At 47.3% G+C, this 26,793-nt stretch overlaps 1 pseudogene; it reads right to left on the bottom strand.

Annotated features, from left to right (window-relative positions):
• Positions 1–26,793, bottom strand: part of LOC144180040 (uncharacterized) — a 115,784-nt pseudogene that overhangs the window by 87,663 nt on the left and 1,328 nt on the right.

Raw genomic sequence — 26,793 nt, 5'->3', positions numbered from 1 at the left:
CCGAGTCGAGCGCTTATTTAGGAACACGATCGGAGGTCAGCGTCAACTTGCAGGTGCGCAAGAGGAGCGCGGAGAGATCAGGGGCTCAGGTACAAAAGGTTAGCTTCTACCACATGTGCGTCAGCTTCCCCAGCGCCGCAGGCCAGCCCCGCCCACGGAGCGAAACCATCGGCCGCCTGCCAAGCAGTCGAAACGAGGGGAGGGGAAAAAAAGAAGATTTCCACCTCGCATGAAGTCGCGCACATATAGGTAGAGACGTCACGGTGCTGCGTCCAAGGAGTTTAAAAAATTGCAATTTTTTTAATCTGTTTGGCTGCGCCCCTCCTTAGGGGGTGTGGTCGGCCTGGGCACTTACGGGATATGGTTTGGGAATACTCTGCCCGGTTAGTGCCCTGTGCCGTGACTTTATCGCGCCGCCGGAGAAAGCCCGGTTGTACCTTCTAAATAATTCTTGCTCCGTGGTTACGGTGAAGCCCGCCATTTGCGATATCTAAAAGTGCAATGTTTCACCGATGTAGCGCAGTAATGACGCGCATTATTTCGCAGGTTAGTTGCGAACCATTTTTAAGTTGTATAGAGTTCCGCTGTTAGAAAATAACAGTTAATACCTGGTTAAAGAGATTGCTACTCTCACATTTGGAAGAAGGTTTATTTGCCTTTTGTTTCACTATAAAAACGTTATTTCAAATGGCAGGCTCAGAAAAAAATCGTTAAAAACTGAAATATTCAGCCTACCTTGAGGTGAAGCTTGTAAAACCTTTGCTGTAGCTCGCCACGTAATGCGCGCCCATTTCCACATGACGCGATGGGTTGGTTTTATTGTACACTGTTGTGCAATCTATTTTGAAATAATATTGCCATTTGATGGTTTATTTTTCCGAGGTTGTTTTTGCTGTTGTTTTCATGCCAACATGATGCATTTTGGCATGTGCATGTTCTGGCTATTATGCATTTGCAATTTTGAACGTCAAGAAAATCCCATATTCTCTTGTGGGTGCATAAAACGTTTGTGTCAGAGTATCGCAGCTCGTTTGTAAGGAACGGTTTCAGTACGCAGTTTTTAACCACATCTTTTGGAGCATTTATATACTACATTTTGTGTGTGGAACAAAATTACGGGGTATGCTAAGGACACTCTAAGAATGTGAAGGTGTAGTCGTAGTTTCCCCTTCTGCTGATCTGCCGTTAAAAATCGGTGACCGCAGTCCATTCGAGAGTCCCCTGGACAGCAACTCCGAAGATCGGTACGCTTGCATGCCATAGCCTGGAGCCTTCTGCTTTCACCTGTCGTTATCTTCGCCCTTTTGGGCGGCTCATTTGCGGGTGTGGCAGTCGACTACCCTCCTTGGTGTTTGATGTTACCCTACACGGCACGCGCTGCGCCACCTCTTTTCAGGGCCCATTTTTGAAGCTCGCTCTTGCTTGCTGTTTTCTTTTTTTTAGAACATAATCCATGCCTTCTGCTAGCCTAATCACAACTTTACCTTTCTTGCGATGTTCTGTACCTCCCATCCCGCTCACCACCCTTCAAGCCACACATTCTGTACTACACATAGAGTTCTGCGGGCTTTACCTTAAAAAACAGAACTGCAATTTAAAATGCTTCGGAGAAATAAAGGGAACGGGTTGAAATATCATACGCCTGTAGTAAAAATTGTTCCCTTGCGTTGAAGCAAGTCGCACCGAGGAACTGCCTTGTTTTAAAGAAATTATAAAGTATTCACTGAAATACAGTGCCTTACAAACATTTCTCTGTATTAAGGAGAGGGAAAGATGCTGACGTTTTCTTAAATTCCCTATCTTTCTGCTTATGCTGCGTTTTCATAGGAGAAGGGGTAATGTCTTGTCCACCCATGTGAAGTGCAGGCTTTGAAAAGTTTGTCTCGCCCCCACCTGGCTGCGAGCGTTCATAAATATTGAAGCTTGTCCCTTAACGGACATTATAAACTGCGGTTATGTCTTAACGGTTATGTCTTAGTTCTTTTTTTGAAACAGCAAAAGGCAGTCGCTTCACCTGTCACCAAAAAGCTAAGAAACTATGCACCCACAAAATACATGCTAGAACCGAAATGGGAAGAGCTTTAGCGCGTGTTGTCTGTATTTTATTCTTAGAAATTTGCTGAAAAGGTGGGTGATAAATAATGTAGGCTTTACAAATGACTAGCTTGAAAAATGCCATCTTTTTGTTCCCCTAGGGCTTTGATTTTGGAAACACTGAGTGAAACATACAATTTTATTTGCGGAGCACAGCTGCTTGTTGCAGGCTTGTCATACGATGTTACGTACGTTTTGCACTTACGTTTTGCACTATTCCGGGTCGTGCTATTGCGGAGTACGCAGTAGTATTGCTTTTAGTATTATTTTTCGGGGCGTCTGCGTTTCAACACTGCCTTGCTGCATGTACCTTTCATGCTCTTGAAACTCTGAATGTCAGCTGAGAAAGCGAGTCTACAAGAAAATGACTTTAAGACACCCCGATATCTACACAAGAAGCTGAAAGTGCACGAGTTTCAGTGCTCTACGAGTTGTCGAACATAGTTTGTTGCCGTCAACGTGTGTTTTGTTTGGTTCCCCATCCATAATCTCTTGAGGAATCAAACAGGATTTGCGAGCATTGAAATCTCTTCTGTCTTCTTCACAACGTTCAGACAACCATAAATTGAAAACGCAAAAGTTGTATAAACGGGCGTTCCGTAGGAGAACTAAACCTGGTTAAAGGGGGATAGAATAAGAGTACTACAGCTGCAAGAACCAAGATTCTAGAAAAGCAGTAGCGTGTGCAATCCAGCTGACCGACGTAACTGAAGCCATAAAACGGTAAAACGAAAGCGAAAGATTAAAAGCAAATACGACGTGACATAATACAAGCCTATTAGATTAACTCGCGCCAGCGGACAAAGATGTAAAGCGACGAAGGTACACAAATATATTATAGGAATTGAAACGTTGTTAGTATACCAATGCTTTTGCCTTCAAGATACGTTAGCACACTTAAACCTTCGCGGAATATTTTGTATTTGTAGCGATTCGGATCATTCATTGGCGGAGCACGGAATGCGACTGAATAAATGACATGGCTTTTTAAAGAGAACCCTTAGCGTCATCACTGGTGCCGCTGACTCTCTAACGATGATGATGAATGGTCGCGGTAGTAGAGAAATAAAAAAATGGCTGCGGCTTAGCTCCGCTAACCCTGTATATGCAAAGCAAATGCGTGGCTTAGTCTAGTTTAGTGTTGGTTTTGCTCGGTTAAACTTTGATCTTGCTGTATTGCGGACCACGGCTCAAAGCTGTTCGGTCTGCTGCAAATCCAACAGGCGGAGGCCTGCATCGTTTTGATTCACTGTGAACGTGGCGTCTCTTTTATCAGAGCGCAATAAGATTCACGTAGCCCGAGACGACACATCGGCGCATGCGTGGAAGGCTGCGGGGTTGGTCGGCTATCTATCAGCTGAGCAAAACATGAAAACGTGGCTTTGTGCTCAGCGCAGAAAGCGGGCCCGGGGAGTTACGTGATGCGCTCCAAAGTATACGTCACCAGGGGGTGTGTCTGTGGTCAAAAGGTGAACTAGCGCATCCCCGGAGATACCAATGGACCATAGTGAGGAAGGTGTGGTTTAAAAACGTTTCCCGTGACCGGAATCGAACCTCGCTGCATACAGTTATGAAGCGCGCGTCTACCACTGATGACTGCTCTATTTCCACGTGGTAGAAGAGAACGCCAAGCAGCAGATATCGATTCTTCCGTATACCCAAAATACAAACGTTAGGCCTACGTAGTGAACACCAGAGAGTTGCTGCGGGTATTCTGGAAAAGATGTGCGTAATGCCAGAGTATCAAATACTCGCAATGGGGGATTGACAAACCAAGGAGTCTATCACGTGAATGTTTCGCTAAAAGATAAGGTTTAAATAACGAAAGCTATTTGGCGGAGAAACTTGTTGGACGCCAAATAGTAGTTATAAAAATTAGCCGAAGCACAAACCGACAAATCTTCTATATAGGGCAGGGTCTTCAAACACACTCAGCAAATTCTTTTTTATATGTGCTCATCATATGGACGTCAGGGCCCACGGGCGAAAAGGGGAACAAAGCCACCGATGGCAAAGCCCGATATCTTCTTAACCAGGTCCACTTGTGCATGGTGACCGTAACTTTCACCGAGTTTTAGCATATTGAGACTGAACTCAACAACCTATCCCCCACTGGAAAAAAACTTAAGAAGTATAGCACAGTGCACGGAGACTACACAGAGACACAATGCCGAAACACTGGCTGCACAATGGCTACAAAGTGCCTACATACTGGCTAAACTACACTCGGGGTACACCACGCTATATTCGGATTTTTGTCCGCACTTCCGGGATAGGGCGGAGGCATAGCACACCATATTGGCATCCCAGTACACACAAACTATACGCCCAATCACAAACACATCACGGGAGCAGTGGCACGCCACCTCGCTCAGCGCTGATCCTGCCTGCCAGCGATGGCTGGTAGAGCGAACCACAGCGCCGATGGAGACGATGTGGAATCCTGGAATTAGTATGGCCACCTTCTTCCCTCAGTGTCTTTTTTGCGCAAAATATTTCTATCAATCAATACAAAATAAAAATCCAGCACCGCTCCATTTAATGACGACCATGGTTGAGAGCGAAGCTTTCTCGTAATGGATTCTATGGTTGGGCCATCCCACACTGTCTGTATGTGCTACTCTGGAATTAAGCACCACTTTCTAGAATAACCACAGAAACTCTTGTGTGTGCACCCCGCAGGTCTAACTTTTGGGATTGGGGTGTACGGCGTGAATCAGTACGTGCTGCTTGGCGTTTAGTGAGCACTTTTTTCAATGGGTGCCGGTTTGAGGTGTTAAACCCCTGAAGGCCTAACGTCAGGCCTAACGCAGAGAAACGCCATGGGCATCCTACTTCGGGATGTGGGTAATGGGTGTCAATGTTCACCTCACCATATGACGTCAGCACAATCTACGTCTCACTGTCGCATGACTGCACCACCTCCTGTCGCATGACTGCACCACCTTAAGGGGAGCGGCCTAACGGAGCTGTCGTCAAGCTTCGCCCGGAAGCGTTTTATTTTTGCTACAATTCACTCAACAAGACCTCGGTTCCCCTCGGCTAGAACGGGCCTTAATGGTTTTAATACGGCGTGCTCTGCTCGCCACTTCAATATCAAGTTACAGGATACCCCTTTTCGCAAGGGCTGTGGGCAGCCACTGAGCTTACCAGCAGAACCTTGCAATTACCACCTCTACCAGCAGACTTGTCCAAGTGCGCGTTTTTGGCACTGTTGGCGACGCCTGTAAAGCTAACGTGCTGCACCACCGACTAAACTCTCAGCAACTCCCAGTCGAACCCTCCTGCATCGTCTTAGTCTTCGTGCACAATTAGAGAACCAGCAAGCTTCCTGAACCTCCTCACGTTCTCTATTATTCACCAGATTATTCACCCCCCGCACCCAACCCCTGGAATATACACCGTCCACCATAAGGGCCGGCATTCAACTCGGGCTCACACTCTCTAGCCTGCACGTATGATGACCACTGTCTCGCCACATAACCGGACGCTGCTACATACCAGGGTATGACAGTGTTTCAGCTGCATTATCAGCCGCAATCAACACAGGAAAAGCACCCCACTAAATACTGAAGAAGTAGCTATATCCCTTCAGTACCTCTTACCTATATTTTGGCAATTCTTACCGACGAGCAACAGTGTTGCAGAAATTACTCCTGCGATCGCGTTCACTGCATATCCTGGTCTCTTCTCGGAGCTCACCTTTCTAAAAGGTCTGTCGGATCGCCTTGGTGCCAGGGCATTCCCAAATTCCGGGTAATGAGAGGTCCAACCTCGCATTTTGGGGTTTCACAACCCGAGCACCCAGGACGAAAGATGAGCCCTGACGCCCATCTCTTCTGACATTGCACATGGACATCACTACTTACCACCGGCTGAATAGACAAAGCCTCGCTCCGCCTTACCCGATTCTCGGAACTCTCACTGTGTTCTGACCCTGCCCTCTTCTATGTGCCTTCGCTGTGCAGCAATAGGAACTTTTATTGTGGGTAAGTGCCCCCATTATGCTATAACGTAATTTTATCCTTTCAACGCACCCTCCTCATCCAACAACAGGTGGTTTAAAGGGCAGTAGCAGCGGAGATAAGCAACGAAGTTCTGGACTGAGGAACCCCCGCCCCCACCCTGAAGCCAATGCTTCAAGCATCAATGACACAGTAATTTAACCATTCATTATTTTTTTATTAGGTTACCAGCAATAAGTGCCTAAGACAATCCTTCTTTTTCAGCTACATGTATTCCAGCATTCTGCCGACATAAATCTCAAAAATACAACGTTGCATTCAAACTCAAACCAATTGTGCATGACACAGCCGGTTCCGGTCTCTGGCGTTAAATCTGAAAGCGTAACTTAAAGTCTAATGCCCGGACAGCAAAGACAGTCATTCGCTGCTCATCCGCTAACCCCTGGGGCAGCACGATTGCCGGTTTGAACGCTCGTCGCTTGATGGCGCTGCTAACATCGGGGCCCCGTGTTATTCCCGTGGACGCCATTGAGGACACGGGCTAACAATGGGGAACCGGGGCTTGCATCGGGGCCAAGCTGCTAACATCGGGGGTATGCGTGGTCTGCTGAAAAGAAACACAAACTATGCGGCACATAGTGTTAGAATGTTAGGGTATCCATCCAAATATTCATGAAGGGAATATTGGTCTTCCAGAGCCCTGGATTTAAGGGTATCAAAGAGGAAGTTAACTTGAAGGCTGTCGAGGAAACGAAAAGAAAATTAGAATGCTGGTGGACGAAAAAAGGATAGGGAAGTATTTTCTAAACCCCTTGCAAACATGATTGGTCCCAGAAAAGGGGCCGCACCGAAGTATCTTTTACACCCCTGGCGACAATTTTTTTCCTAAGCCAGGTACCAATCGCCGGTTTTTGATTGTTCATTCTGTCGACAAATCAAATACGGTTGCTTCTCAGTCAGTGTTCCTTATTTCCAAATTCTTCGAAGGAGTCCTTGGTGAGAAGCATGGCACTAAAAAAATTAGAACAGGTGAAGTTCTGGTTGAAGTGCACCCGCAGCAACAAGCAACAACCCTCTTGGAACAAACGCCCATTGGAGATCTCGACATCAGGATCACACCCCACCGCAGCCTGAACAGCTCTTAAGGTGTTATCTTCGAGGCAGATCTGATTAAGAAAACTGAAGCCGACCTTTTTGAATGCCTAATGAAACAAGGCGTCACGGCTGTGAAGCGCATATACGTACACCGCGATGACAAACAAATAGCAACCAAACACATTATCCTGACTTTCAAGCAATCCACCCTTCCAGAGTCCATAAATGCAGGCTCTATACAGTGTTCTGTCCGCCCGTACATTCTGAACACACGGGGCGCTGCTTCAAGGGCCATCATATCGTGCATGGTACAAACTGCTGTCATGACAAAATCACTTGCACAAAATGAGGCCAGCATGACCATCTTTGTGAATACTGCGAATCACAATCCTTCACTTGCGCCAACTGCCAGGGAACTCCTGCGCCTTACTCACGAGTATACGAAATGTCTAACAGGACGAGCAGCTCATCAATCTTTAAAGGTGCCCTGGTAGAGGTTTTGCCGGCACATGGGTGTTCCCTTTTCCCAATAATTTAACGTTCTAGTAATCACCTCACTAAGAGTTTTGTTAAAGCGATGAGTATTAGTGGATATATTGCAAATCAAGACATGGCAATTTCGCCCGCACCGCGATTATCGCTCGTTTCTTCCACCTCCTAGTAACGCGCGAGCGTTACTGTTCATGACTCCTTGCTTCTCGGTGACGTCTGCAGGAGTCGGTGTTGTCTTGGAAAGACAACACTTTTGATTCCTAGCAGCAGAACTCACCACCGACAAACTGACGTCACAAATGCCAGTGGCATGACCGTACCAGGGTAAATGCTCGACAACACCCCAAAAGGCAGTCCTAGCACCTAATCGACACCACACTCACACCTGGAAACGCATGGTAGTTCGCCATGCGAACAAAATTCGTTAAAGAAGTGCCTTTCTCCAGCTGCTCTTTCAGAAATAGTGCAAAACATAATAGCCCATCAGCGTAAAGATTTCGTTACCTCAAGGGTATTTGTCGCAACACCTCCGTTGCATTGCGGTCGCAAACGAATGGACTTCAATTGGGCTGGCAATGGGAAATTAAAGGCTTCGATAAATCAACGAATTCGTTCCACAGATTTTCATTACATCCACTTTTAACTGCATTATGAGTGGTTGGAAGAGTAGGCTGGGCTTTGGGGATGCACCTACCCCTTTGGAAGACCCTGCTTTTACTGCACAAAAGAAATATTCCACCCTCGCGTTTTCCCTTGATGACCTGTAGGGCCTATTCTCTCGGTAAAGGGTCTTCCTTAATTTGTTACACGCTCAGTGCTGCCAATCGTGATATGTGGAGGGTTTGGTTGCCCGTTGCGGCCCTCTATACTCTTCGCCTCATCTTCCAACCACCTCCCAAGCCCATTTGATTTCTTGTTTAAGTTGATCTGAGGAAACTATGTTTACTCTATATAAAGACATATCGATTTTGCAAAGTACGTACATCAGCATTTCTTCCTGTGAAAGTACAATTGTTTTTTTCTGTATGCAATGGACGAGATTAAAATGAATAAATTGCGCCAATGACCTAAACGGTGGCCTAAACTCCGAGCACCCACATGTGCAATCCTGCAGTACTTCTTGTCTCCGCAGCACAAATATCAGTGTCAGGAAATTTACACTGACACCTTAAAAATTACCACCTCGGGGTTCTGTGCTGCGCATGAACCCAGCTTTATTGTCAGTAAAACTAGGAATTGCACTATTAGTTCCTTTGCAGCAGAGGCCTAGGGTATACTACTTCATGTTAAATATATCGCTCAATACTTCTTCTTGTTAATTATATCGTTTAAAGGCAAATTCTACAATTCTTTATCTATACAGATTCCCTTAGTTTATGTGCGGGTATTGTGATCCTTAAATCATTGAAAAAACACTGGTCTCAATTTGTCTTCAATCCTTTTATGTCTGTATATTCGCAGAAACTTGATGTGGTTCTTTCATGGTTCCAAGGTCTCCCTAGGACCACCGGAAATGAACCGGCCGGTCAATTACCGCTACTGCTTCACTAAAAAATACAGTGGACATAACGTCATTCTACGCCGACCTGAAACCACGCATCAGACAGCACGTTCGCAAAACATGACAAGCGCACTAGAATCAGCCGACAGGGAACGAACTACACGTAATAAAGCCGCTGCTGGGACCATGCACCATTGAAGCACACAATAGACACACTGAAGTTACCTAAGCTGGATTACGGATAGGCACCACCCATATAGCACACTCGAATATAATCCCGGGACCCCGTGTAGCAAGTGTGGAGAGGGCCTATCTATAATTCACGTACTACTTTAATGCAAACCACTCGAAAAAAGACGATACAAGCACTTCACCCTACCCTATAGACAACACATCCTACTACACCCAGCATTTGTCCTTTCTGATGATACTATGTTGTCTGTCAAGCATGTTTTGAACTATTTACCACATGTGAAAATTTGAGACTTAATTTCGTCCCACGTTGATTAAACCTGGACTTCTCCACTAGCCATCCTCAAGGTTCTTGACGGATTTTACATTTGTTATTTGTAATCGATTTTACTAATTACGTTTTTACTTCTTTCTTAACCACTGCTTTGGAACTCTTTGCCCAAGTCGGCCTTGCTCCATTACCACGCAACGGTCATCATTATGATTATCATCATCGTTATATCAGTAATTAAAAGGCGCTGAAAATACTTATTATTGAGGCAAGTTTCATACCATTTATTTAGTAGTGCCGCACAAGGTTCGATAAAACTTGGCAACAAATATCAAATATCGCATGCTACGAGCAAATTACTTGTGTGAAGAATTTTGTGGTTTAACTAATTGCTGTGGGTGTATTCGCACCAAACTTTTGCCCTTAATAGAAAGTGCACGCATTGCCTTATATTTAGGTTCTTGTTTCCTGTGGTACGAAATCAATACGGGCACGTCATTTTGTATCATTCTCAGTAAAGATGAAAAGCAAATGTTATGTAGCGCTGTGGTCTACTCCCCCGCCAAAGTTGATGCGAGTGACGCGTGGAATAGCTCAAGCTCGCTGATAGCCGAATTTGTAAATGCATACATCACTCAAGTCTGCGGGTTTAAGTCACCTCCGTCCTACCGCCATATCCATAGCTTACATAGCGTCGCGCTGCTCGTGCAATGAGGTTTATTAAAATGCCAAGACAAGACTGTACCGTTGCTAGGAGCAAGGACGCTGTACAAACCCATTTAGCATACCTTCGTGGCGAGAAAATTTCTGGGCGTGAAACCTGGTGTCACTGTGTGTATAAGCAGGAAGGTCTTAACTGCCGACCAACACTAACTATCGCGAAGTTCCGTGATTGCTACTGGAGGACCTTTAAAATAGATATGCACTCCTCTGTGCGACACTACTACGAATAAAGAAGCCACACCTGCAAAGGAAAGCTCAATGAATTTAGGCAAAATAAATGGATATGCTTGTGAGGTGCTTCGAATGTACTTTTTACAGACAGCAGCTAGTTTCACACAGCTGCCCCTTCTGCTTATATTTCTACATAAATACCTACCGCAATAACCTCCACGCAACTTTGCAAATGCCTCTAGCAGTCGTTTCCATGTGCTAATGAGGCAAAGTCAACTTAAACCTTTGCGAAGCCACAAGTGTTCTAAGGTCGTACAAAATGCCAATAATATCTTTTTAACACTCCCGCTTTCTGCTTTCCACAAATGCGTTGTAGTAAACACCACCGAGGAGACCGAGGAGATATGAGCCTACTTATGATTTTCAGGCACTTAAAGCATGTTTTCCTTTTTAAATGTATTACACTCGGTGGGTGAAACAAGCAATATTATGTGACCTTTCTAAGCTCACAAACACTGGCTTCCCAACGATGAAACAAAACTACGACGAAGTAAGCAAACGAGATAATATGTACACGGGCGATGTCGTTGCGAAGGGGAGTGACACAAGCAAGAAGATTTATTTCCGAGGTTCCACACGACGACGGGCAGAGGCAAACGACACCACCGCAGCTTAACCCAACAGGGGAGAGCCACAGATTGGCGCAGAAACGCAGATCGCACGGCTGGAGGGTATTTTGGGGGAAGGTCTCCCGTCCACTTACCTGTTGGGGAAATTACAGCCGAGGCGTAAGCCCTGTTTTGCAATTGCGTGCAGTGCTGTGTCTGATGAATGATGAAACGTTTCTCTCCGTACATTGACGCACTAGAGCTGTGCTTTTCTTGCATGATAGCCACGCAAAAATTATTTCCGGTGGCTTTTCACTTAAGAGCCCAAGCAAAATGTACCATAAAGAACTGACCATATTTACGGTAACAAGAGTAGAAAAATCAGTTGGACGGTTTTTTTGCGTGCGGAACTGTAAGCACAATCTAGAGTCCGCGTCGCTGCACCGAACAGTAGCGCCAAAGCTCGAAACGGTTTTCCGCGGCGGTGCTTAGCAGAGTGCTCACGTCGCGTGGACTCCGGTGAGGCAAATACGTTCGGAAGCGTAATGGCAGGACAGCTTTCAACTGGATCACCGCGAGCTTCTTTGTGTTTTTTGTTGGTTGTTTGTAATTGTGGGAAGGGGATCCAAGCGACAGAACGCGCCGGATGGCGTGCTCCGGCAGCTCATGCATGGTCGGAGTTTCTTTTTGCTTTCTGTATGCTATTAGAGGCAAAGCCTCTCAGGGGCTAGATCTATTGGCGTCTCCTGTCGTCGTTGTAATCGTTGTCTCACGTCGGTACTAAAACGCCGGAAAGTCTTTTACGCTTCGCAATGTAGAGCTTCGCGCTTCAAAGACAACAGTGTTTTACAGCAAAGCTGTATACATGTACTCCCAAACGATTTCATCTCCGTTCACAAAAACGTGAAGGCGCCCAGAATACACTGATACACTGCATGCGGCGCCCCTACCCACGATTCAGGTTAGTAAAAATGGCCGATGTTTTTTTAAGCTTTTCCCGTATGTTCTCCCCACTGTGTTGCAATTTTAGGGAACCTTTACAGAAAGATAACATTCCGAGAATTGCGAGGTACATTGCGGCAAACGAGCAGAAACAAGCGGTGTAGTTTTCACAAATATTTGAAAAATATTCTTCCTTAGTGTTAAGAACAGGCAGCGAAAGTTGCGGTATACTAGCGCAGTGTGGGCAACATTTTACCTTATGGTGCTAAACGGGCGGTCTTAAACGGGTAATGGTTGCCACCAAGCTCTGCAACAGCGTTGTAGGCGCTGTCGAGAAATGGTAAATGTAGGTCACTAATGACCGTAAAGGTCTACGAACACATTACTGCCCCAGGTTACCTCTGAGTGATAGAAAGTCGTAAGAGACGTCATTACAGCTGCAAGTTACAATATGCTACGTTACCCTAAACATTACATTTCTCACATATTGCAATGTGGGACAATTGATGAGTGTTAATTAAACATAACAGTCCGTGCGCACAGATTCAATCGTTTAAACGTGAATAGTTGCCATGATAAGGAGAACGCAAAAATATGTATTAGGGCGTTGGGGACAGCTCGGCTTGCTCAGACATTCACAGAAGCCGCGCATTGCAATCAGTGGGGGAATAAAAATTTTATTTCGAAAAAAATTGCTAAGCCAGAAAGTGTTCATTTATTTATTCGCATCTAGAAATCCGTACGTGTATCCGTGTTACTGAGCTTGCCTTTGTGTGTGACAGGGAGAGCATGCGCGGGTGTTGAGATCCTGTGAGGAGGAGTTATGTGTGGGCGTTGTGCATGTGGGTGTGTATTTTGTGCTGTGCACGTGCTGAGAGCGTGGCTGTGTGCGTCTGTCTGGCAGTACCTGAGATAATGCGTCCGGGCTCTTGCGGGAGGGAATGCCGGCATCTGGTGCAAGTTGCGTGCATGTGTACGCGCAAGCCGATTTGGCAGTGTGGGAGAATGTGACATTGTTTGCCAGAGTACGGGAATTTTGGTGTGTTTCCTTGCATGCGTCGTAGAATAAGGTAATATCCCTTAGTGCCGTAGTGTACCAATGAGCCGCCGTTATTTTTGCTGATGTCCGGTACATAAAAAAAGGATGTCGCTGTATGTTGTAAATAAAACACATTTTATTGAGTTCACGTTTCATTTCCTATGATATTTGAGACAGGTTTTCACAGTACGACGTAGAGCGTTGCTAATGAGCTAACGCCGCATGCTGCCACGCTTGCGGAAAGGTTAAACCAGAGCCCATTACGTTAAGAGGGACTGTGACAGCATGTGAGTAGAACACGTGCTCCCTACCGACCGCAAATTCAGATTCCGGAGAGCATGTGGTGTGTGCAACCAGTCTGCCTGGGGAAGTATTTTGCGCAAAATGGCAAAAAAAGGAAACAAAAAGTTGCAGAATCGCGATGTATAAGGAAGGAAGCTAGTTGAAGTAATCGGCGCCAAAAGACAAAGAAACAAAAGCAAATCAAGAGACAGACAGAGAGAGAGAGAGAGAGAGAGAATGGCTAGCCCCGCTGGTGGCGGGGACTGGCCGTCTTCGCTATTCCGGGAGTAAACAAACGGTGCGGTCCGGTTAATAGAGAGTTATAGCATATCGAAAAAACGGCTCCGGAACGGTACGCGGTACCCGTTACCGGACCGTACCGGGAAGGCTCGTTTTAGTGTTATAGCATTCCGTAACTACCGGAGATGCTACCATGACTGGGAGCGAATCGGGCTGTACGTCGTTTGGCAATTCTTCGTGAGTTTGTGGCGTTTCCTGAGCTGAAATATCCCCGCACGGGGAACCTTGAGTATTCATGGTGACGGTGAGCAGCGACACCGCGGACCCCGAGCTCCCAACATAAGCCGTGTCCAACCGTGGCGAGGTGTTTAAAGGTGAAGGGTAGAAGCCGTAAACGGTGGCCGTCGGAGCCTTGGTCAAGCTCCGGCCGATGGGCTCCTTGTCTGTTCACCAGGCAGGGAGCTCCGGGACCTCTTTGACTACCAGGGTAAGGTCAAAGGAGAAAGTACCCCCGTCTCCCTGCTTTTCAATGTATCATATGGCATTTTCTAAACCCCCCCCCCAGACGTGATCGGCCCCCGAAAAGGGTCCGCACCGAAGTTTCTTTTCCTCCTTTGCAATCGATCTCTCCCCCAAAGCCTGATAATTTCTCGCGGTTTCTGATCATGGAATCTGTTGACAAGACAAAGCCCATCACTTCCCAATCTGTGTTTCTAATCTCCAAGTTTCTTGAAAGCCTTATCGGAAAGTCGTATAAGGCTAAGAAACTCACAACGGGAGAAGTTTTGATAGAAGTAGAAAGCAAGCAACAATCCTCTCACCTCCTCAAGCAAACGCGCATGGTAGATGTTGACATCAAGATCACGCCCCATCGCAGCCTCAATAGCTGCCAGGGCGTGATCTCTGATCGGGATCTAATGAATGAGACTGAAGCAGACCTGCTCGAGGGCCTCCGAGAGCAGGGCGTGACAGCAGTGAGGCGAATCACCATACGCCGAAATGATGAAATAATTCCAACCAAGCACATAATCTTGACACTTGACCGCTCTAACCTTCCTGAGTCGGTCAACGCAGGCTTCTTGAGATGTCCAATCCGACCCTACGTGCCGAACCCGCGCCGCTGTTTCAAGTGTCAGCGGTTTGGGCACGGCACAACGTCTTGTCGTGGTAAATTGACGTGCGCAAAATGTGCAGCACATGATCATCAAACTGACAATTGTAAATCCGAGAACTTCACCTGTGCCAACTGCCAGGGACCACACGCTGCCTATTCTAGGAGCTGTGGAAAGTTCAAAGAAGAAAAACAGATCATTGCCTTGAAAGTCAACGAAAACATCACCTTCCCAGAGGCACGGAAGAGGTTCGCCTCCTTCCCTCTGGGCAGGTACGCCGACGCAGCTCGCCGGGGGGCGGAGCGGCGTCTTGTTTCGGCGGGGACCCAGTACCGAGAGTCGGACTTGGTCCCGCCCCCGCCCCCCCCTGGGTTGCCTCTGGTAGCCCAACCCGCCACCACGCCGCTTGCTCAGGTAGCAGCGGTTGTGGTGGCAACCTCTTCTGTCGGGGCCGGTGCCGCTCCCGTCCGTGCCTCCCCATCGTCCAGTGCGTTGGAGTGTGCCATGGACACCACGAGCCCCGCACCGGCTCCCACCGCCAACGCACCGCCCGTGCCACTTCTGGTGCCTCCGACACCACCGGCGGTGGCGGGTCAAACGAAGGGCCCCCGAAGGGGGGCCAAGTCCGGGGGGCCCGGTTCCACGGGCACACCCAGGACATCGGACGACGAGATGGACGTCGTGCCGTTCTTGCCTGCAACGCAGCGCAAGGAGCGGCCTCCGACGTCCAAGCCTACAGATAGGCCGCCCAAAAAGCCCAATCCAAGAGTCACAGCCCCGAAAGACGACACATAAACATACACACTCCAGTAGCTCTCACACTAAATAATGGGAAGAGAAAATATTGTTCAATGGAACTGCAGAGGCCTTCTGAATAATCTTGACGACGTGTATGAGATTCTGCATACCAATCAGCCAAGTGTAATGTGTGTTCAGGAAACACATTTGAATTCTAAACAATCAAATTTCTTGAATAGTTACCTGGTATACAGGAAAGACAGGGATGGCTGCACACACTCTTCTGGCGGTGTGGCCATAATCGTCCGGAAATCCTTAGCATGCCACCCTGTCACCTTGAACACTATCCTTGAGGCTGTAGCAATACGCTTAATAATATTTAATAGGTTGATAACGGTATGCTCCATATACATTCCTCCTGATGTTACAATTTTGAGTTCTGACTTCGAGGCGCTGGTTGACCAGCTGCCCGAACCATACATTCTAACTGGCGACCTTAATGCTCACAATTCTCTTTGGGGCTCTTCTCGTACGGATGCCCGAGGTCGCCTGATAGAGAGGTTTCTTACATCCTCTGGAGCATGCTTTTTCAACAATAAACAGCCTACATACCATAACATAGGTCACAACACATACTCATGTCTTGACTTGGCTATTGGCTCCGCAGTTCTCTTTCCTCTTCTCGAGTGGGGTGTGGGCACGGACCCATATGGCAGTGACCATTTCCCCACTTCATTAACGTATATAGGTAAAGGCCCGAGCAGTCCATCTTCCCATAATAGGTTCAATGAAGCACGAGCTCACTGGAACACATTTACAGAGACATCCAAACTACACCACACATCCATAGGACACCTACACGTTGAAGAAGCTACCCAACTCCTCACGGCGCACATCCTCGACGCCGCCGAAAAGTCCATTCCCCACGCCTCTGTTGCCCCCCGCAACCAGCGGAGGCCGTGGTGGAATGAGGACTGTAGGCGGGCGCGAGAGGCCCAGAACAAGGCGTGGGGTATCCTTCGCCGGTAACCCACGTCGAGTAACCTCCTCTTGTTCAAAGGGGCCAAGGCGTTAGGAAAACGTGTGCGCCGTGAGGCAAAACGAGAGAGTTGGCGTACATTCATAACATCAATTAACTCCTACACAGACACACGGAAAGTATGGACACGAATACGCAAACTCAAGGGACATCAAACACACAGCCTGCCTCTGGTCAGTACAACAGGGGACACACTCGAAGACCAGGCTGACACACTCGCACAACACTTCCAACGCGTTTCTAGTTCAGCACACTACACAAACACCTTCATGAAACACAAACTCGTGGCCGAAAAGAAACCTTTACATGACAATGACAGGTCAGCCACCTCTTATAACTCCGAGTTCACGCTTCATGAGCTGAGGGGTGCTCTGAGCACGTGTAAACCCTCAGCTCCAGGCCCAGACAACATTACATATACAATGATACAGATCTTACACACAGACACTCTTGTAACACTTCTTCACCTTTTCAACAAAATATGGCTTTCGGGGCACATTCCAAAGTCTTGGAGGGATGCCATAGTTGTAGCATTCTTGAAAGAAGGGAAGGACCCTTCTTCTCCCGCTAGCTATCGACCCATTGCCCTGACCAGCTGCCTGTGCAAGCTTCTCGAGAAGATGATAAACCGGAGGCTCGTGTACTTTTTGGAGTATAACGGCCTTCTCGAGAGCTGCCAGGCAGGCTTCAGGGCGGGGCGATCCACGATTGATGAACTTGTGGCACTAGAGTCATATATTAAGGAAGCCTTCATTCATAAACAGTTTTGTTTAACTGTGTTTTTCGACCTAGAAAAGGCCTATGACACCGCTTGGCGTTATGGGATCCTTACTGACCTGAAGTCATTCGGTGTTTCTGGCAATATGTTTAACACCCTTGCTAGCTATTTGTCTGAGAGAACCTTTCGCGTCAGAGTTGGTTCTGCACTGTCAAAGGTACACGTGCAAGAAAATGGCGTGCCGCAAGGCGGAGTTCTAAGCTGCACTCTCTTCATAGTAAAAATGAACTCCCTTGGGAAGGCACTGCCGCCTACAATTTCTTACTCCATGTATGTAGATGACGTACAGATATCTTTTAAATCATGTAATATGTCCATCTGCGAACGTCAAGTCCAGCTCGGCGTCAAGAAGCTTGCCGGCTGGGCAGACAAGAATGGGTTTAAATTGAATCCTGCAAAAAGCTCCTGCGTTGTGTTCTCCAGGAAGCGCGGGGTCCATCCGGACCCAGACATTACTCTTAATGGCATGTCGCTTCCTGTGAACAAGGAGCACAAGTTCTTAGGTGTGGTGTTTGATCACAAACTCACATTCATTCCCCACATCAAGGAACTTAAAAATAAATGTCTCAAAACAATGAATATACTTAAGGTTCTCTCCCACCAATCCTATGGTTCCGACAAAGAACTCTTGCTTCGCTTGTATACTGCTTTGGTTGGGTCTCGTTTGGACTATGGCAGTGTGGTGTATGGGTCGGCGACTAAGACAGCCTTGCGAATTCTTGACCCAGTTCTACACCTGGGCCTTCGTCTTTCGTCGGGTGCTTTTCGCACTAGCCCTGCTGAGAGTCTTTATGTTGAGTGTAATAAGTGGAGCCTTGAGAACCAACGAACATACATGGACTTGCTTTATGCTTTTAAAATTTCATCGCTGAATAATCATCCTTTTTATCCTGTCTTTAACGACACATCCACATCTCTGCTCTTTGTAAATCGCCCATCCGTTCCTCTGCCCTTTTCACTTAGAGTGAAAGAGCGAGCCTCGGATCTCAGTGCTTTGTTTTTGGATGTGTACAGGTCATCCCTTTCAAACAGTTTACCGCCTTGGCAAGTTCGTCCTGTGTCGTGCGACCTTTCTTTTATGAAACTTGACAAAAATCGGGTACCGCAGGCTGCAAGACTGCAGCACTTTCTGTCTCTGCAGTTTAAATACCCACTTGCAGAATTTTACAGTGACGCGTCTAAAACCTCCACTATGGTCTCCTGCGCTGCTCATGGTCCGAATTTCTGTGCAGCCAGAACCATGAGCGTCCACACAACAATTTTTTCAGCAGAGGCGTATGGGATTTTGCTGATTGTACGGCACATACTTGAAAATCAAATTCCAAAGTCTATCATCTACACAGATTCCTTGAGTGTTGTTCGCGCACTGTCATCGCATACAGCCCCCAAAAACCACATAGTTAATCTTGTATTTAACACTATCATGTCTGTGTATGCAAAGAAGCATCAGCTGCTCCTCTGCTGGGTTCCAGGACACGCTGGGATCGCTGGGAATGAGTTGGCAGACGAGAGGGCTGCTGCTGCTGCACTCAGGAACACTGTAGACATAACAACCGTACCCTACACAGACCTCAAGCCACACATAAGACAACACCTGCGGAGAACATGGCAAACACACTGGGACGAACAGACAGACAACCAACTACACGTAATAAAGCCACACTTGGGACGGTACACAGCTAACTCACGCAACAGACACACGGAAGTCGCCTTGGGTAGGCTGCGGATAGGGCACACCCATGCGACGCACTCGTATCTGCTGACGGGATCTTCTAGACCCCAGTGCAGCAGGTGCGGAGATGCCCTATCCGTGGTGCACATACTAATCACATGCAAGGCACTTCACACAACACGACGCAAACACTTCCCACAGCTATACAGACTACACGTCCCACCACACCCAGCGTTTTTCCTCTCTGATGATCCCATGTTTTCTATCAAGTGCGTTTTTAAATATTTAGAAGAAGTTCAATTTTTAGACCTCATTTCATACCACGCGTGATCACTCCCTGGCCCTATACACCAGCCATGCTCATTGTCGTTTTGTGATTTTACTTTTGTTTTTGCTGACTGTTCGTAGTGTTTAAGGTTTCACCCCTCATATATGACTATTGTTTTGGCGCTCTTTGCCCTAGTTGGCCTTGCGCCATAAACATCCAACCATCATCATCATCTGAGCTGAAATATGTGTTTTAAGTTCTCAAAAGCGCTAAAGGAAGCATTACAAAATATATCCAAGGCCCCTTAGGAGATTCTATCTAGCGACTACGTCAGCGTGAAGCGGGCGTTTTACCTCTACGCCATCTCAACAAATGGCGCCAGCAGGCCAAGCTGGGCTCAGTATATACGGCCGATACGGCTGGCTGCTCCTAGTTTTTCGTTGTATTTGAGAGTCTCTCGCACTGATACCGCCTATTCCTCACTCGCCGATTTGCAGACGGGCCCCATGTTGCTGTTAATACTAGTTATGTAGCCGGAGCGCCGTTATTTAAACCAAAAGAAGCTATCGTACCTGCGTCGCCCGACGACACAAGCCACCTCAGTTGGGTCCGGAGCGTGTTTCGCTTGCTGTTTGGGCTGTCAGAAGCGCGCAGATTTCACTTGTCGCAGCCTCATTTTTCGTAATCGATCTCATATTTACGATCCGTTCGACTAGGCGTGAGCCAAGCGTACGTCTACAAAACTCTTCTAATGCAGCCGCCCGCTTTGGAATGACAGACACGGTACGTCTCGGTACCACCCGGCCAAGTCGCTCAGGTTTACGGTAGGGTTCTGCGCATGCGCGGTGGTGTCGAGACGGCAGACGTTACCGTACCGGAACCTTTTTCCGATCTGCTATAACTCTCTAATAGGCTGCGTGAACGGACCATTCGGTCACAATTTGGTAACTCTCTAAGGCTGGGTTTGCGCTATGGACGCCGCAGGCGTCCGGCGATGTCTACTCATTCGCTGTGGAACAAGCCTGTAGGATGGAAGCGGTGTCATGCTTCTGAAGTATACCACAAGTGTTCTTGACTTTATGCAAGCTTGATGAAAAGATGTGCGTGTGAACTCAAATTTGCAGTTAATATCCTGTGTTTGAAGTTATGTGCATTAATCACTTTGAGATCGTCTATTTGTCACGGACTATATTGTAGTTGCACTACAGGCCCAATAATTTTGTAACTCAAGAACTGTTTCACCGACAGATATATTAGTTCACAGTTTCGACGGGGTAAGCTGCAATTAACCGGCCTCCTGGGATTTTGCAGAGAAGAAGAGAAGCCCCAAAATGTCCGCCATTTGAAGAACAAATTTATAATATTATCCGCAATTTTTTTTTATTGTTTCGTGCATTCAATATATCTGGGATTCTTTCCTAAGAGATCCGATTCCCTTAAAGCCAGCAGCAAGTTATGTCTAACGGGGGTATGGGCCCGAAATAGCGAAGGAAAAATTGTATCCTTGTGTATAATATACAGGACATTGTCTTAGGCTCCTGTAAATTTGGTTAGGTTAGGGGTATAAGAGGGGAAAAAAAGGAGGAAGAAAATTGGCCACTGAAGGAATACGGTATTCAGGTAGTGGGAAGGACGTCCAGTAGAATATCTCCTTTTAAGTGCTGAGCACTAAGGCGCTGGTGTTGTTGTCGTAGCTCGTTCGCTGTCTCAATGTCTAGCGGCTGCCGTAATCAGGCCTCGCATTGAGATCATGGACTCAAGTAGAGCCCCACGACGTTACGGCGTAAGCGACCCAAACACGGGCTTTGAAAATAAAGCCGTTTATACAGGGTGTCCAAGCTATATGCACCAAGATTTAAAAAAAACGGCAATGGCGTGACTCGAAGAGAACCTAGTACATAATATTTGCAGTACTGTGGAAAAGCCGGCAGCATTTTTTTCGTTAATGAGACTTAACTAAATAATTGTAAATAATTGTCTAATTGGAGAAGTACTGCCCTAATCACTAAAGTGTCAATGAGACACTTGTAGGTACCCACGAGGAGCATTTAACTGCGGTATTTTCAGCGACGAAATAATTGCGTACACATTAATACTTACTGATAAAGAAAACCCGCGAAATATTACAAATACCACGTAACGGCGCCTCCGCGCGCATCGTAAAACAATGCGCTCAAACAGGCTGCCTCTGAGTTAGCCAGAAATAAATAAACAAAAGAAACAAAGAAAAAATCGCGGCCGAGTTTGTGCTTTATCTGCACACGCGCCCCCCAAATCTAGCTGTTGCTGCTCCTTCCATGCACGCCATGAAAAAGGTGATGCGCTGTCTCTTCGGGCGGGTGACAGGCGAAGCAGTTGCTTTCAATCAGCCTATTTGGGGGGCTGCTTTACAAAGCGCGCGGAAGCGCCGTCAAATGGTATTTTTCATATTTCGCGGGTTTTCTTCATCAGTCAGAATAAATGAGTACGCAATTAGTTCGTCGATGACAATAGCGCAGTATGATGCCCCTCATGGGTAACTACAAGTGCCTCATTGACACTTCAGTGATTACGACAGGTATTCTCGAGTTAGATAATTGAGTACAATTAAATAGTGAAGTCTCATAACAAAAAAAAATTACATCATCTTCCAGTAGGGGAACCCTAAGTAGTATGCAAAGCAGCCATGGGGTCGATTCAAGTGCCCATTAGTTATCAGTTCGTCGTTTCCGTTAGGTTGTGGTACGTAGCTACCGTTATATTTACAGTTTGGTTTTCATGGTAACTACCACACTTTTCACTTACCGGAACTACGAAATGGGAAATTGCGTTGAGCCCATGGCGGTTTCCCATACTACTCAGGTTTCCCCTACGGGAAGATGGTGTAATTTTATTAGATCCGACAGGGCTATGTCCATCCCTTGTCATTGTTGCGCCGTCCATACCCCCACTGCGCATGCTCGGCTTGCTGAACGCCTGGTGGTGTCTTACCCTTTAATTGCTTCTGGAGCGACAGTGTTACCGGTGTCTTTCTGGGCCGGTCCGAGATGAGCCGAGCATGCGCAGTGGGGTTGTGGATGGCGCCACAACAAGGGAGGGACATAGCCCCGACCATGAGATGCTGGAGGGACAGTGTTGCCGGTGTCTTCCTGGGCCGGCACGAGACGAGCACGCTTCCCCTTAAAGGGCTCCTGGAGCGGCAGTGTTGCCGGTGCCTTTCTGGGCCGGTGGATGGATAAACGACGGACGACGGACGACGCAGCCGAGAGCAAGAGATGCTTTGTATCTAACACTGTCCGCTTCTCCACAGTACTGCAGACATTATGCGCTAGGTTTTCTTCGAGTAACGCCATTGCTCTCTTTTTAAATCTTGGTGCATGATAGCTTGGACACCCTGTATAGTCATAAACGTTCGAAACTCCTGAACAGACAGCGCTTGCCATACATCTCCCCGTTGCTTAGCGCAAAGAAAACTGCATGTACATTTCAGGCAAAGTCGGTGTATAAAAGCGGAAGCCCCCACGTCCGCTTAGTTAACCACTACCGTTGGTCGACTTTTTACGATAGTAAGCGAAAAAGTGGCCATCCAAAACAACGCCTTTCAAATTGCGCAGTAAGCCGCTGACCTGTAAAAGATGAACGCAAGCACAAAAAGAACAGAACTCCCACTCCCGCTGTTCCAGTTAGGGGGCGTACGAGCCCTGCGGAGGCGGCAAATTTGAGTTGCATTGGACAATCCTCGGATCAAATCATCAAGAGATGAGTGAGGCATTGCGGCGGAGAGCATGATGGGTGGTAGCGGTGAGCGGATAATGGCGCCACAGCCCCCTATATCGAATCACTGCTCTTCGCTTCCGACAGCTTTCATGTTGAGTAGAACGGCTTTAATTTTAACACAAAGTTTGCCTCAAATGCACCTGCAGTTTTTTTTTGCGCTAAAAAACGGGGAGATGTATGGAAGCAGTCGATGAGCGTCGTATGGTTATTATTATATAAACCGCTAGTTCTTCGAAGCATCTGTTTGGGTTTGTTACGCCGCTACGCCGTGGGGCTGTGGTAGGGTCCGCTATCTCACTGCGACTCCTCATCGCAGCAGTCGCTAGACATTGAGACATCGAGCAAGCTACGACGATAAGGCTAGGCTCTAAAGTGCTCTGAATTAAAACTTAAGTTTAGGATTGATGGAGGCGGGCTTAGCAGGCCACGTACGAGTATAACTGCGTTCATATTCACCGTAAACCTTGGTTTAAGACAGCTGCTGTGTGTTGGAGAACCTGCACTAGCAGGCTACAATCAAATTTTTGCAGTTTTGCAGGGTCGAACATGTTTACTTGAAAACGAGCGGGTGCAACAAAAGAACTTCTTGTTTCTATTTATTGTATTGGTGGGGCTCAGCCATTGGTCATCTGTCGACTTTGCATTTCTTACGAGTTTTGCGCGAACGTGATCTTTACATCAGGAGTTAAGATTGTGCTAAGTCGAGTTTTCTGAACTCGCATGCCGTCCATGCAACCAACGTTCGATCAGCTACCTCGTGGTCTCCTATATCCAGGGCACGACTTCTTCGAACTCGCCTCATTAGATATATTCACAGTTCTGTCGTGCGTGTTAATCGTGTTAGAGCCCGGTTTTTTCTCGCTACTCTTTTTTTCAGAAAATAACCTTATTCTAGTCGCCCATGTAAATACTACATCTGAACAATAACGCATGCTGGGAACGTACAAAGCTGCTGGTTCGGTACGGTGTGGTATAGGATCAAACTTCTGTTTCGGCACTCACATTTCCGGCACATCGATGTTTTAGTAATATTACCAAAGCCTGCAGTCCAGTCCCGAGAGCGCGTACAGTCGCTTAGTGCACTCGCCATATGAGTGTTTCCTGCAGTAAGACACCGCCGCTGTAGGAATTGAGACGTGCAGCAGAAGTCAAACCTTTAGTGCAAACGGCTTTGCGCAGTTGTGTATTCCCGCCACTGCCTCCGATATGTTTACTTTACGTGCGTCAGCAGCGTGTTTCGTCGATGGCGTCATTGATGATTTCTCGGCGCGTATACGCTGCCTCAAAGATTACCCGTCCTATAACCGTGCACTCTTTTTTTGGAATGCACAGTGTTGCGTGCCGTCCACCCCATGGGAAGTCCGCAGGTGACGCTTTCCCACGGCGTTTACTTTACCGCGAAGCCCGGAGCTACTCTGTAGTAGGCATTGACTGTTCCTGTTCGCTGCCCGAACACACTATAATCTCTGCTCTGCTGCCAGAAGATCTTCACGACGTCACGAACGTAAACAGCTCTTCGGCGCTACTTGTTCACTGGGCGCTCAAGGCGGAAATATGGGCTGGGCATTAAACAGAAGAATGATTACATTGGGAATGGCTAGAACTTAGGAGGTAATTGGTGTTATCTAACTGTGCTGCCAGAGCTGCTCATTTGCGGTAACGTATTTTCTACATGCGTAGAAAGTAAACGCAACAAAATGCGGAAGACAATGCAGCACAGAGACACTGCAGAAAACGGAAAAACACGTGACGGTGGGCTCAGAAGAGTCACCTTTGTTTTTCCTAGAATTGCAGCCCTCTGGCACACTTGGGTGTCGAGGGGAAAAGCCCCTGATGGAGTAGCGCTGATTCCTACGCCTCAACACTTTAGCGTAAATCGCCCCATGTCTCCTCGCAAGTGTGGACCCCGAAGTTTCTTTTACTGAAGGTACAATGTGCTTAAAAGAGCCATGAAGAGAAAATACAACTTCGTTTAATTTGAAAGAACTAGGATTCAGTATCTTACTTAGCTTCATTACAGCCACAAGAGATGTTATTTAACACAGAAAAGCAAGAAGTATTTTAATGTTTCAAATTTTGCGCAGCAGTGACGTGTTATGAGCAAGAATGACGTCATACGGGCCAAAAATAAAACATCATTTTTAGCGCGTTAACTGCACGTTAGCATTCAAGTGATACGGTCACATGGAACTCGAGGCCCTGTTACAGACGTCCAGTCTTTGCGACAGGTACGTTAGGCTGCCGCCAATCGCACAAACAAGGTTCCTTCCCAAACAAGACTGCTTCACCCTTTTTTTTCATATCTCCGTATTTTTTGAAGATAGCGATGATATTCGTATCGTTGTTATCGGGACTAAGCAGTCTTTCTAATAACCCCAACTTGTATTTTGTTTTCATGGTTCGTTTAGGCCATCAATTCTAATCTAATTCTCTTCCCTATTCATTTTTTACGTTAAGCGTCCCCAGAACAGCCACCCAGCACACTCTTATCGGTACACAGTACGCGTGAAGCTGTTCCACAGTGGAGCAGGCTACTTGAGAGACCTTCAATGTGAATCACAAAAAGAAAACAAGGTATTAAGTGGAGACGAGTGAGCAGCTGTTGTAACCTAACGCAACGGTTTGTGTGAACGCTTCGTTGCTGGCACAAACCGTACTCGGTAGCGTGTAGTGGTGTTTCTCTAATTTTTCTAAAAGACAGAAACAAAGCCAAAGAAGAATACGCAAAAAAGATGCAGGAGCAAAAATGTCAGATAATCTCTGGGATTGCACCTTCAAATCTCGCAAGGGGACCTAAGTGCCCGAGGAGTTTTTCCAAGGTTCATATCCGCGTCTGTAAACACCCAAAGATATATCGTCATGGTTTCCGCGGCGGAAGTGTTCAGTGATTAGTGCACACCGCGACGTTCGTTTTTCTCCCTCAACCCGGTTTCGTCTGCTGAGCTTTGTAAACCGCTTAAGGATTTTAAAGGATTGTAAAATCAAGGATTGTACACCGCTTACCCACATGGGGTAAACCTCTAAACCTCTAAAAGCGCTGAAAATTTTCAACAGTAGGGTTTGTTGTTGGGCTTGTGTTGTCTTCATCTTTCCTTTGTCCCGTGCTTCGCGCTGTTTTGTTAAAATTTTCAACAGTGTCAAGGGGGCCTGTCAAGGCAAAAACGTTTCACGCATAAATACAAAGGCTCGGGGGTCTACCAAAATTTGTTACTCCTGTTGTACCACCGTAATTCTCGTCAGCTGAAACTAGTTGCTAATCGTAAAGTCGTGCGTACGTGCGTGTACGTGTGCGTGTGCGTGGGCGCGCGTATGTGTGTGTGCGTGGGTGCGTGTGCGTGCATGTGCGTGGGCGCACACGTGCGCGTGAGTGCGTGCGTGCGTGCGTGTGCGTGTGCGTGTGCGTGTGGGTATGTGTGTGTGCGCGCGAGTGCTCGCATATTTGTGTGTGTGTGTGTGTGCATGGACGCGCGTGGCGTGCGCTTGCGTGCGTGCGTGTGCGTGCGTTCGCGTCCGTGAGAGAGTGCCTGCGTGCGTGCAGTCGTCGTTCGGGCGTCCGTGCATGCGTGTGTGCGTATGTGTGTGTGTGTGATTGCGCGCGTGCATGCGTCTGTGTGTGCGTTGGTGTGTGTATGTGCGCGCGCGTGTGTGAGTGTATGTGTACGCGTGCGCCCGTGTGCGTGTTGGTGTGCGGGTGTCGGGGCATGTCTGTGTGTACGAGCGCGTGGGAGTACATGGTGTGTGTCTATGCCTGCGCGTTCGTGCGTGTAAGCCTTTGTGTGTGTGTGCGTGCGTTTCTTTGTGCGTGTGCGTGCGTC

Source organism: Haemaphysalis longicornis, unplaced genomic scaffold, assembly GCF_048455015.1.
Source record: "Haemaphysalis longicornis isolate Haplotype H1 unplaced genomic scaffold, Haemaphysalis longicornis Haplotype H1 scaffold_4, whole genome shotgun sequence".
In the NCBI taxonomy this organism is placed as follows: Eukaryota; Metazoa; Arthropoda; class Arachnida; order Ixodida; family Ixodidae; genus Haemaphysalis; species Haemaphysalis longicornis.
The sequence above is the reverse complement of the archived record's forward strand: the minus strand, read 5'-3'. Positions and strand labels throughout refer to the sequence as shown.